Source organism: Rhincodon typus, chromosome 17 (genome assembly GCF_021869965.1).
Source record: "Rhincodon typus isolate 14 chromosome 17, sRhiTyp1.1, whole genome shotgun sequence".
Classification (NCBI taxonomy): Eukaryota; Metazoa; Chordata; class Chondrichthyes; order Orectolobiformes; family Rhincodontidae; genus Rhincodon; species Rhincodon typus.
This window is the reverse complement of record NC_063348.1, coordinates 53,951,634-53,961,860: the sequence shown is the minus strand read 5'-3', so window position 1 is coordinate 53,961,860 and position 10,227 is coordinate 53,951,634.

Below are 10,227 nucleotides of genomic sequence, written 5' to 3'. Positions count from 1 at the left end.
AACCACTGGATCAATGTTTACCTTAGCCATTCTTTTTTGTTTTGTGTATTTGTAGAAACTTTTGCTATCTGTCTTTATATTCTGAGCTAATTTACTCTTGTAATCTATCTTGCTTTTATTTATACACTTTTTTGTGGATACTAAGAGAAATTGAGAGCTTAATGAAAAAGAAAAAGGAGGCATACGTAAGGTTTAGGAAACTGAAGACAGACACAGCCCTTGAAGAAAGCAAAGAAAGCAGGAAAGAACTCAAACAAGGAATTAGAAAGGCTAAAAGAGGCCATGAAATGTTTTTGCTAAACAGGATTAAGGAAAATCCCAAGGTGTTTTAGATAAATATAAGGAGCAAAAGGGTAGCAAGGGAAAGGGTACATTCATTCAAGGACAAATGAGGGAATTTATGCATGGAGCCAGAGGAAGTGGGTAAGATCTGTAATGACATGGTGGATGGTGTGTCTCCAGAGGGGTACATTGATACACTCGGGCATATCAATATGAAAAAGGAGGAGGTGCGTGTTTTGAAAAGCATTAAGGTAGACGAGTCCCCAGCACCTGATCGGACCTATGCCAGAATGCTGAGAGAGGCAGGTGAGGAAATTGCTGGGGGCTTGTATGAAATTTTTGTACCTTCTTTAGTCAGAGGAGATGTCCTAGAAGACTAGAGAATAGCCAATGTTGTTCCTTTATTTAAGAAGGGCAATAGCGATAATCCAGGAAATTACAGACCAATGGTAGGGAAATTATTGGAAAAGATTCTTAGGCATAGGATTTACTCACATTTGGAAAAATAAGTAATTATTAGTGATAGGCAGCAAAGCTTTGTGCGAGAATGGTCGTGTGTCACAAACTTGTTTGAGTTTTTTGAGAAAGTGACAAAGATTATTGATGAGAGAAGGACAGTAGATGTTGTCCATAAGGACTTTAACAAGGCTTTTGACAAGGTCCCTCATGGCATGCTGTAGAAAAGGTAAAGTCACATGGGATCCATGGTGAGCTGGTAAGATGGATACCGAACTGGCTTAGTCGTAAAAGACAGAAACTAGCGGTGGAAGGGTGCTTTTTATGTTAGGGATCTTTGACCAGTGGTGTTCCACAGGGATCAGCGCTATGACTCCTGTTGTTTGTAATGTATACAAATGATCCGGAGGAGAATGTAGGTGGGGCCTGATTAGTAAGTTCATGGAAGACACAAAGATTGAGGGAACTGTGGATAGTGAGGAGGATTGCCAGAGGATACAGCAGGATATAGATAAGCTGGAGACCTGGGCGGAGAAATGACAGATGGAGTTAAATCCAGACAAATGCAAGATGATGCACTTTGAGACATCTAATGTAGGAGGAAGTGCAGTGTAAGTGGCAGAACCCTTAATAGCATCAACATACAGAGGAATTTGGGTGTACAGGTGCACCATTCCCTGAAAGTAGCAACACGAATGGATAAGGTGGTCAAGAAGGCATAAACATGCTTGCCTTCATTTGTCAGAGCAGGGAGTATGAAAATTGGTAAGTCGTGTTGCAGCTATGTAAAACTTTAGTTAGGCCACATTTGGAATATTGTGTACAGTTCTGGTCAGCACACTACCAGAAGAATGTAGAGGATTTGGAGAGGGTACAGAAACGGTTTTTCAGGATTTTGCCTGTTTTGGAGGGTATTAACTATGAGGAGAGATTGTTTGTTTGTACTTGAACGTTGAAGGATGAGGAGCGACCTTACAAAAGTTTGCAAAATTATGAGTGGAATGGATAAAATTGATAGGCCGAGTCTTTTTTCCCAGGGTAGAACTGTCAATTGCTGGGGGGCAGGGGTGTAAAGCAAAAGGGGGTAAGTTTAAAAGAGATGTGAGAGGCAGGTTTTTTACACAGAGGGTGGTAAGTGCTTGGAATACATTGCCAGAGGAAGTGGTGCAGGTGGATAAAATAGAGGCATCTTGAACAGATATATGAATAGAAAGGGAACGGGGATATAGACAGTATAGAAGAGAAAAGGTTTTTAGTTTAGAAAGTCATCGTGTATCAGCACAGTCTTGGTATGCTGAAGTGCCTGTTCCTGTGCTGTACTGGTCTTTGTTAAAAAATCCTGATATTGACACTTAGGCTCAGCCAAACGTTGGGAAAATTCAGCCCCCTGAATCTTAGTGTGTTGCCACAGCTTGATGTTCTTGGCATTTCCATATAAGCAGTCATTGTCCTCCCCCGCAAGCTCAAAGATTCTCTCATAAGGAGGTGAGGAAATGAATGTTAGCCACCTTATCACCCATTTTGGACCTTTCAGCCCTTTTATGAGACATTTTCTCCTGCAGTGAGACAAAGGAAAGAATTGAATATGATGAAAGCGACTGGCACAGCTGTTAGTGTTGATACAGGTGCTGGAAAAGCTGTAAAGCACATCAAGTGAGTGAGTAGGAAGTGCAGAGGACAGGAAGGAATAGTTATGATGAAGAGTCACCAGACTTGAAACATTAACCCTGCCTTTTCCCCACATATGCTGCCAGATCTGCTGAGAATCCTCCAGCAATTTCTGTTTTTCTTTCAGATCTTCGGCATCCACAGTTCTTTGTTTTATTATAGGAAGGAATAGTAGTTTAGAAGGATGAAGTGACTGAAAGTTACTGATGGAAGATGCTGTGTGCAATATTGAGAATGATGTACTATTAACCTTGGTGGGAGGGGGTAACAGAGTTATCCTGAGTGTAAGGTAGCAGAGAAAAGATAGTGGCACTTATCCTTGCAGATTACAGGATATCATTAACCCTCTTCCTGCAATGCTGTGCATTCCTCCAGATTGTGAACACAACACTGACCCAGGCAGCCATCACCAATCAGTCTGCTGTGGTTTGGTATCGTTGTCTCCCCTAGCATTTGTGGGAAAGGGGACGGTCCTTCTCTCCACCACCCTGTACACCTGGACCTCCAAGTTTCTGTCAGTGAAGCAATGTGCAACTTGTTTCCCAGCCATGTCCTTTCCAATTCAACAGCAACACACTAACGGTCTTTGAACTGGTGCACAGCTGAATATGATACCCCCAGCTTGAATGTTGCAAGGTCCCAACACTGCGGAATATTTACACCTCTGCTGAACACAAGACAGCTCTTGGGTGGTGCTGTGGAGCTGGGATGTATAATTAATGAGGCGAGCAGTGAAGAATTGCATCAGAAAAGTTGCCAATGCCCATGAAGGGAAACACTCATGACACCCCCTCCCCAAATTGACTCAGCCAAAAGTTCAGCCTCTTGTTTGAAATGATAAATTCAATGGGGTAGATGCAGAGAAACTTATGCCTGTGGCAGAGGAATCGAGAACACAGAAGCATCACCTCAAAATTAAAGCTATGTCATTCAGCAGTAAGATTAGGAGCAACTTTCCACATACCAGGTAGAAACCTGGAAATGCCTTCGCCAAAAGGTTGTGGATGTTCGGTAGCTAGAGCTTTCAAAACTGAGATGGATAGATTTTTGTTATACAAGGATATCAGGAATACAAAGCAAAGTAAATGGAATGGAGCTATTATCTAATTGAATGGATGAGCAGGCCAGACAGGTTGGGTAGCCTAATCCTAGTTCCCGTCTTATGATTCCAATTACATTCTTCCCCTTTTTATTTACACTCACTGTCTGCAAAGGCTTTAGCCAGACTCACTGATTTGAAAAGAACACCCTGCAGGCTGTTAAATACCTTAGAAACAGTATTGAACACTGAGAATTTAAATAGTTGCCTGTTCAGAAGAAACTGCTAAATACATATTTCAACAACTCAAATGGAATGCCTACCGTTGAATGGAATGGCTTAGCCCCCACCCTTTGTTTTCCCTTAAGACAAACCATCTAATTGTTGCAAATTGCCATGTCGAAATTGAATGGAACATTCCTTTGTAAGCAAAGCTGTTTTTAACTCCATAAATGCCATGATGGTCTATGAAATTCACATCAGTTACTGCTGGATGAAAAATGATTGGGTAATCATGGAAGGTGCACATCTGGATTTTTGATACTCTCCATTAGACTTATAATGCCTGCATATTATTTCTTTAACGAAGGATGGAATTTTCCATTTTGTGGAGAAGGCAACATGAGAAATAATGGGATGAGTTTTCCCAGAAGAGAAATTCATCGTTTCATGCCACCCCTGCAGTTATTTCAATGGGTGACTTCTTTTTTTACATATTTTCTAATCAACCTGTTTAGAAATGTTACTATATACCTCTGGATCAGGTAGGATCTGAACCTGGGGCTCCTGGCTCAGAGGTATTTTTTGACACAAGAATTAAAGCCCTTAAGTAGTCAATTAATGGCACCTGAGGGCCTCAACTCACTACCACCCCAATCACCTGCCTGCTCTGTGGGCAAGAAAGGCTGCTAGTTTCCTGATGACGCATTTGTCTTGTTCCTGTTACACATACCTTGTAAGAAGCATGAAGACATACCTTCTCACCTACAGATCCCATGAGGGGCAGGATTTGGGACAAAGGAACTGCCAGAGCCTGATTGGCGGGCATTGGAGGCTTGTGAAAGGGTGCGATACTCAATCTTACTTGCCTGTTAACCCTCCATGAGCTGATTGGTGAAAGGTTATCTTACCAATTGGGCAGCATGTCAGTTGTCACTTGAAACTCTAAACTCTAAACTTAGATAAATATTCAATCATCACACCAAAAGACTTTCTTCCTCTCTTCACTTTAACATGCAAATTTAAGATGCAATCTACAATTATTTTCATATGTTTTATTCAACTTTCAGTGATCCCGTTCCATAATAGAAAAACCCTTACTTATTCAACTGGCCATGTGACAATATTACTGTGTGACTTATACAGCTGCTTTTAAATAGTTTCATCCTCTACCACACATTTCCACTAAAATCAAATCAAGAAAGCCTCCTTTCTGTGCTACATTCACCAGTTTATATCATTAAAATTTCTCTAGCTAGTCATTGCAAGCCTTTATTTATAAAGTTATCCTTACTTTTCATTCATTATAACCTTGCTGAACATTAAACCGTCACGACCAGCGCCATTCAACCAGGGTGGCACGATGGCTCAGTGGTTAGCAGTGCCAGGGACCTGCATTCGAATCCACCCTTGGGCGACTGTATGGAGTTTGCTCATTCTCCCCACATCTGCATGGGTTTCCTCCGGGTGCTCTGGTTTCCTCTGATTGTCCTGACAAGTGGATTAGCCATGGGAAATGCAGGGTTACACGGCTAAGGTAGGGGTGTGGATCTGGGTGGGATGCTCTTCAGAGGGTTGGTGTGAACTCAATGGGCTGAATTGGACGCTATGATTCTATGAACTCCTGACCTTATTACAAACTTGGATTAAACATGGTCAAAAGAAGTTAACTCCAGAGGTGTTTTGATCTCAAGGCCACACTTGACCAATTGTGGTATCAAGGAGCCTTAGCAAAACTGGAATCAATGGGAATCAGGTGGAAAACTTTGTTGAAGTAATATCTGGCATAAAGGAAGATGGTTGTTGTTGTTGGAGGTGAAGTATCTCAGTTTCAGGATGTATCTTCAGGTGTTCCTCAGGGTACTGTCCTAAGCCCAACCACTTTTAGCTGCTTTATCTATGCCATTCCCTCCATCATAAAGTCAGAAATTGAGACATTTGTTGATGCTTGTACAATGTTCAGTCATTCATGACTCCTCAGGTACTGAAGCAGTCCATGCCCAAATGCAGCAAGACTCGGACAATATCCAGGCTTGTTGAAAATTAACATTCACATCACACAAATGCCAAGCAATGACCATTTACAACAAGGGAGAATGTAATCATTGTCCCTTAATATTCAATGGCATTGTCAACACTGAATCTCCCAGTGCCAACATACTGGGGGCTGACCATTGAGCAGAAACTGGACTGGACTGGCAAAATAGTAGCTACAAGAGCAACTCAGAGGCTAGGAATACTACAGCAAATAACTCATCTCCTGACTCCCCAAGTTCTGTCCACAAGACACAAGTAGGAATATGATGGGATAATCCCCACTTGCCTAGAGGAATGGAGCCCCGACAACAGTCAAGAAACTTGACACCATCCAGGACAAGGCAGCTTGCTCGATTGCTGCACATCTACAAACATTCATTTTCTCCACCACCACTGCTCAGTAGCAGCAGTGTGGACATACAACGGTAGAAATTCACCAAGGCTTCTTAGACAGCATCTTCCAAACACACGGCCACTTACATCTGGAAAGACAAGGACAGCATATACATGTGAACGCCACCAGCTGCAAGTTCCCCCTCAAGCCACTTTTGATGCTGACTCGGAAATATATCGCTGTTCCTTCAGTGTCGCTGAGTCAAAATCCTGTCCAGAATCCGTTGACAGCTCATGGTCTGCAGCAGTTAAAGAAGGCAGCTCATCACCAGGGGGAGGCAATGGCTTACTGGTATTATTGCTGGACTGTTAATCTAGAGAACTGGATAACATTCTGGGCACTGGGATTCAAATCCTGCCACAGCAGATGGTGGAATTTAAATTCAATAAAAAAAAATCTGGAATTAAGAATCTAATGATGACCATGAATACGTTGTCAATTATTGGGGGAGAAACCCATCTGGTTCACTAATGTCCTTTAGGGAAGGAAACTGCCATCCTTACCTGGCCTGGACAACATGTGACTCCAGACCCACAGCAACGTGGTTGACTCTGAACTGCCCTCTGGGCAGTTAGTGATGGACAATAAATGCTGCCTAGCCAGTGATGTCCTCCTCCCATTAATGAATAAAGGAAAACAAAATCCACATCCCATGAATGAATAAAAATATTCTAAAAATATATCTTCAGTTTTAATCAAAGACTCTGATGGCATAAATATTAACATTTTTAAAATCCCATTGGAAGCTATTGAAGATTGACGTTTGTTTGTTTTTCATTATCACTAATTTTGCATCTACACATCTTAATTTGTTGATACTTCATGGCTTTCATTAATAATTATAGTTAAGTATCTAGTTTGTAGAAGTTCTTACTTGGAAAACCTTTTCTGTTCATTTATCCAGATGTATATCTATGGTTTGTTGCTTTTGTTTCCAAATTTATCTCTGCCTTCACCAATTGCAAGGGCTTTTGCTCTAATTCAACCTAATTACCTTTCACTACAATCTTTCCTTTGTTATTAATGTGCTACTTTCTTATTTAACATACTCCCTTTACTCAATTTCTCTGGCATTTTCTGTTTTTGTTTTAGATTTCCAGCATCTGCAGTACTTTGTTCTTATGTATTCATATAGTCACTGCACATAAACAGACACTTCGGTCCAGCTTCTCCATGCCAACCTGGTTTTCAAAACTAAATCATAGAATTATAGAATCCCTACACTGCTGAAAGAGGCCATTTGGCCCATCAAATCTGCATCTACCCTCTGAAGAGCATCCCACCCAGACCCAGACCCAGCCCCCAACACTGCCCTGTACTCTATATTTACCTTCGCTAGCCTATCTAGCTTGCTCATCTCTGGTCACTATGGGGCAATTTTAGCATGGCCAAACCACCTAACCTGTACATCTTTGGACCGTGGGAGGAAACTGGAGCACCTGGAGGAAACCCACACAGACACAAGGAGAATGTGCAAACACCAGACAGGCAGTCACCCGAGGTGGAATCAAACCTAGGTCCCTAGCACTGTGAGGCAACAGTGCTAACCACTTTTCCCATTTGCCTGCATTTGGCCCATATCCCTCTAAACCTTTCTAATTCATGTACCTGTCCAAATGCCTTTTACATGCTGTAGCTGTACCTGCCTGTACTAGCATTATTTTGGTTCCATCTACAATGTAGTCCTAGAGATAGTAAGAACTGCCAATGCTGGAGTTAGAGATAACACAGTGTGGAGCTGAAGGAACACAGCAGGCCAGGCAGGATCAGAGGAGCAGGAAAGCCGATGTTTCGGATCGGGACCCTTCTTCAGAAATGGGGAAGGGACAAAGGAGCTCTGAAATAAATAGAGAGGAGGGGTGGAGCTGGGGAAGGTAGGTGGGATGGTGATAGGTGAATGCAGGTAGGCAGTGGTGGGGATTGGTCAGTGAGGTGGGAGGAGCATATAAGACGGAGAGAGAAGACGGACAGGTTGTCTCAGGTCAAGGAGGTGGGGATGAGTGGGAGGGTTGGTCATGGGATGAGGCTGGGGGTGGGGAGATTTTGAAACTAGTAAAGTCCACATTGAGACCCCTGGGTTGAGGGCTCCCAACCCTCACGTCTCCCCACCCCCGGCCTCATTCCCACCACTGCCTACCTGCACTCACCTATCACCATCCCACCTACCCTCCCCCGCCCCACCCCACCCCCCGCCCAATTTCAGAGCTCCCTTCCCCCTCCACCATTTCTGAAGAAGGGTCCAGACCCAAACGTCAGCTTTCGTGCTCCTCTGATGCTGCCTGACCTGCTGTGTTCCTCCAGCTCCACACTGTGTTATCTACAGTGTAGTCCTCATTGTGTTTTATTTTTGAATGTTAAGATACTGTTGGAGAACCATGTCAATGTAGGTGTAATGGGAACATTTGTCTTTGACTGCAATGACTGAGTGTTCTTGGTCAGTTTTAGGTCTGCCATAGCTTAGATGCAGAATAAAGTTCCCTCTACCATGTCATTACACTTGATACTGAATTTGATCATATTTTGATCTGTTTCATGTCATTAACCTATTCCTAATTGAAATTAATTGCATTTAGGATCCTAAGAGTTAACAAAGAGAGAGAGACTTCCACCTCAGCAATTTGTATGGATTCCAACCTAAGACCCAGTGACGAAACAACAAAAAAGTAAACTACAAAATATTAGCCAATAACATTATCCAAATCACCAGGATTTGTTTTAAAATCTTCCCTTCCCTCCAGTCAAGAAAACCCCAAATGTCATCACCTTTCCCTTTATTCATTCACAGGATGAGAGCATCACTGGCTAGGCCAGCATTTATTGCCCATCCCTAATTGCCCAGCAGGCAGATAAGAGTCAATCACATTGCTATGGGTCTGGAGTCACATGTAGGCCAGACCAGGTAAGGATGGCAGTTTCTTTCCCTAAAGTACATTAGTGAACCAGATGGGTTTTGCCAACAATCAATTCACAGTCATCATTAGATTCCTAACTCCAGATATTTATTGAATTCAAATTCCACCATCTGCTAGTGGCAGGATTCGGACCCATGTCCCCAGACATTATTTGGGTCTTTGGTTTAACAGTCTAGCAATAATACCACTAGGCCATCACCTCCCCCATTCAACTATTTGAATTCACTTCATCCCTTATCCTCCCTTTGAATTTATCCTGTGACTATTTAACTATGGTGTCATAGAAAACTGATGATAAGGATACACGAATACTAACTAGCCACCAAGAGACACGACCAATTCTCATTGGTCTCAATACACACAGACAAAGAGGGACATGAATTTAACTCGGACACCCATAATAGCATGATCCAAACAGAGACATGCCAGGGAATTCCTGGAGGCCTGGCATTCCGACCGGAGCTCCATTAGCAAACACGTTGAACTGGACCTGATATACAAACCACTGAAAAACAAAACTGGAAGTAATACCCAACACCCCAGCAAACTGAGGCATATAAATAACAAGTGGGATGAACACCAACGCTTCAATGGAGGTGCACTGACGATGTTACCTAGCAGGGTGATGAAACGTCTGCAACCAAACTCACTGGCTTAGCAAGCAAGTCTACAATTTCATCCACAACCTGAACTACAGATCTTCTCAAAAAACTTTAAGTTCACATGACATCAGATTCCTCTACTCTTTCAAGTGCAGTAATGTGCATTCTAGATTCGAACAACCCATTGCAAGCATACAATCTCCTAATTTCTCTTCTAGTTCTTTTGCCAATAATTTTAAATGTATGACCCTCCAATGGTGGACTCAATTATTTCATCAGTCAAATCTCTAAAACCTAATTTTAACCATGAGCTAATCCCATGAAGAAAATTAATAGATAATCCAGGTTGATGGGCTACAGTCTACCAAATCTGTGATACATGTTAATGAAGGGTCACAAACCGAAACATCAACTTTCCTGCTCCTCTGATGCTACCTGGCCTGCTCTGTTCCTCCAGCTCCACTGAGTTATCCATGTTAATTCTGTCTCTTTCCTAACTGTTTTGAAACATGCAAGCCTTGAAGCAAAGCTGAACTTCTTTTCCTGCCAACAATGAACCAGTTACCACTTGAGAGTTCATAAATACTCAGAACATGATAGCCTGGTAGAGATATGTGT